Genomic DNA, 3,752 nt, shown 5'->3' with positions numbered 1-3,752 from the left:
ATCAGTCTGGTCCAGGTGGAGCTCATCAGCTAATCACCTTAACAAGCACAATACGTGTATATATACAGCCAACTTACCTCAGTTCCATGACAGTTTTCCAGCATTACTCGTCTGCTACTATGTCCAAAGTAATATCTTCTCCTTCCGACCACGAGCTAGCCGCTCCAACTCAAGCCACTGGCTCAAAGACGCCGTCTTCTCAAGCCACCGGCCCCAAGGCACTTGCCTCGCAAGCCAATGGAGCAAAAGCGCTTCCTGCTCGGCGCATGGACGCCGGCCTGCAAGATCAACAGCTCACACACCAAGCCATCGAAGACTTCGTTCACCTCCACCATCAAGACAACCAGCACCATCCTTAGCATCATCCTACGTCTCCGCTCCACCTTCCATTCCTCCCATTGCAAAATGGACCGTGGCAGGTTTGAGACAAGCTCTGACTAATTCAGATGTCCGGTTTTCGCGGCGGATGAGTAAAGCCGAGCTCTACAGTCTTTATGTCTCCCTGGAACACACTAACACTCCTTCAAACTCAAGTAGAGTCCGTAAGAATAAAGCCTCTCATGTCGCTGGCAAAACAGCAGGCATGAAACAGCAGGCTATCAGCAAGCCAGGGCCGCGCCCCAGACTCCGCCCTCCCAGATCCCGTACCGCCTCACTCCTCGGCTCAACCAGATGCCGCAGCTCCTCCTAGCACCACGCTGCCCGCTGCATTACAGGCTATCATACCTCATTACCCCTTTTCTTTCTTTCCTGCTTTTAATCTAGCTCTGGCGGCAGACGCTAGTGTGAGGATGCCTCCGCTAGCCGCTCAAGCCCAGCTACCCTACCACTTCTCTTCTTTAACCTCCGCCCCCCTCTTCTCTCAGTGGCCTGCAGCCCTCACCGTAAACGCCAGTTCAGGACAACACCAGCCAGCGATGCAAGCTAACTGGCCGCCTCCCTCTTTTCCTCCAACTTCTTCTTACTCCCTACCTCAAGCTCCAGGGGCTAGTGCAAGCGTGAGGCTGCCTCCGCCTTTAGTCACAACCCCCATTTCCCTCCCTTCCAGCTCTGCTCTCCATTCAAAAACTCAGTTTACTTTACTGTCTGCTACATCGCTTCCTGCCCCACTGAATGCCGTTGCTTCAGAACCACCCCCGGTGACTCACAACATCAGGTCTCAGATCCTCGCAGGTGCGGATATTGATCTCTCATCTCTGCTTTCTCACTCTGCAGGTCCCTAGCCCACCCCACAACTTCCTGCTCTCAAGTTAATCCCGCTATCCCTGCCTGTCCAGACACGGCCCAACCCAAATCCACTAGCTACGTCCCACGCTCTGCAACTTTTTATGCAGATCCGGACTCCAAGGGAAGTTCAAGGCATCCCTTCTCGGTCGCCGGACAGGTTTGTCACAATTTCAATGGGGGTAAATGCAGTAGACAACGTTGCAAGTTTCTAAATGCCTGTAATTATTGCGGCAGATCTCATGCCCATCTCGTATGCCCAGTCTACAAAGCTGTCAATAAAAAATCAAAAAATTACCTATCGAGTCAATATTTCTCGGCTATCCACTGAATTATCTCACCACCCAGACACTAGCTATACCAGTTTTCTCCTTTCAGGTCTTGAAGAAGGTTTCAACCCCGGCATCATATGCTCTCACAGAACATCATTTGCGACAATCTCCAATCTGCACTCGCAGAACCAGATGTAGTGACTAATCTGATCAAAAAAGAAATCGAATCCGGTTTCATGATCGGACCCTTTGATGCACCCCCTTTCTAATTTTTTCGCATCAGCCCCATCGGCATAGCCACTAGGAAATTTTCAGGAAAGAAAACGCTTGATTATCGATCTATCAGCTCCACGTACTTCCCCATGTTCCAGCATAAACAGCCTAATTCCCCTCGAGGAATACTCTTTGCACTACCACGACATAGATCAAGCGATCACCATGATAAAAAACGTAGGTCGCGGTGCATGGCTAGCCAAAGTAGACATTACCTCTGCTTTCAAGGTGATGCCTATCCACCCAGACTTTTGGCATCTATTCGGTATTCGCTGGCAAGGTAAATTGTATTTCTCAGTACGCCTTGCTTTCGGATGCATAAGCAGCCCCAAAATGTTCGATACGTTACCAGAAGCCATTTGCTGGATTCTCTCTAACAATTACTCCATTCACCACGGCATTCACCTGCTCGACAATTTCCTAATCATCTCACCTCCCGATGCTATCCCAGCCGTGAATATCTTGACGGTCCAAAAAGTTTTCGCCGAGCTGGGGATTCCCATCGCTCGGGAGAAAACATCTGGGCCAACACAATTCATCGAATTTTTGGGCATTAACTTGGATTCTGCCAAATTTCAGGCCTCTCTGCCAAAATAAAAAATCGACAGAATAATTTTAGTTGCTTCAGCATTAGTAGAAAGCCGAAATTGTTCTAAACACAAGCTTCTTTCTCTGCTCGGTCACCTCAATTTCGCTATGCGCATAATTCCCCAAGGCCGCCCTTTCATCTCGCATCGTCGGTTCAGGCTCTAGAAGAACAAATTACCTTAACTCACGCATGTTGCCACAAACTCCGCCTATGGTTAACCTTCCTTAACCCTCTACCGCATGGTGTAGCCATATGGCAACATACTCTAGTATGTATAAGGTGTCAATTATAAGTAAGTACTGTGTCAAAGCTTATAATAGCACCAATTTAATCAACACAAACAACATTTCTGAGGAAAAATATTAATTATAAGTAAGCTTACACTTATTCTAAGTTAGATCCACTATAGTATGCTGTTGCCGTATGGCAACATATCATAAAGTACCTTAAAATAATATTTTTTTTCCAATTTTTTTTTACAGCACTTCAAGTTAAGCTGTTCTTAGAAAAGAAAAAGATTCAAATATTTTTTTCTATAGGTCTATCATAATGCGTGCGGTAGAGGGTTAAACAATGGAACGGCCTATCTTTCTTTTACAGTGACCTTGTTTCTCACTCCAACGACATTCAACTGTTCACCGATGCGGCTCCCTCCGTCGGTTTCGTTTTTTTTATTAAGGTCGTTGGTTCGCGTCTCCTTGGCCCCTCAGCTGTTAGACGCTCCTCAGTCCTCAGAACTGTTCGAGCTCTATCCTTTGGTCGTCGCAGCTTTCCTGTGGGGGAAAGATTGGTCGGCAAGCAGCATCTTAGTTCACTGCGATAACGAAGCAGCTGTCTACTGCATAAATAAAGGCCGTTCTCATTCCCCTGCCCTAATGCCACTCCTAAGGTGTCTAATTTGGATTTCAGCATGCGATCAGTTTATCATTACTGCTAAACACGTTCCTGGATCCAAAAATCTAATTGCTGACTCTCTTTCTCGTTTTCTGTTTCAGAGATTCAGAGCACTGGCGCCGGAGGCAGACCCATCTCCTACCCCGGCTCCTCACTATTCGCAACTCATCTTCCCATAAATCACCCCTTAAATCCCCTCCTCAACGCATCACTCGATTCGATCCTCCAAGCAGTTTCACCCAGAACCATCCAGTCCTATCTAACTGGAGATGCTTTAAAGCTTTCCACCTATCGTACAACCTGCCATTTCCTGATTTTTCCCTCCTCTCGATCACATCTTTCGTCTCCTACCTCAACACCTGTAAGAACCTTCAAGCACGGTCCATCAAAGGTTATCCAAGCGGAATCCAATTTTTTCTCAAATTAATCCACGGCGCCCCCTCTCCCGAAATAAACAATTCCCAAACATATCTCTTGATCAAAGGCTTTCAGCGCTCTCA

At 47.3% G+C, this 3,752-nt stretch overlaps 1 pseudogene; it reads left to right on the top strand.

Moving 5' to 3' along the window:
- Positions 1 to 237: 237 nt before the first annotated feature.
- LOC107695933 (uncharacterized) lies at positions 238 to 3,431 on the top strand (annotated as a pseudogene).
- The last annotated feature ends 321 nt before the right edge of the window (positions 3,432 to 3,752 follow it).

The sequence above is a fragment of the Sinocyclocheilus anshuiensis genome, unplaced genomic scaffold (assembly GCF_001515605.1).
Source record: "Sinocyclocheilus anshuiensis isolate Anshui unplaced genomic scaffold, SAMN03320099.WGS_v1.1 scaffold1359, whole genome shotgun sequence".
NCBI classification, from domain to species: domain Eukaryota; kingdom Metazoa; phylum Chordata; class Actinopteri; order Cypriniformes; family Cyprinidae; genus Sinocyclocheilus; species Sinocyclocheilus anshuiensis.
This window is presented reverse-complemented; position numbering and strand designations above follow the sequence as displayed.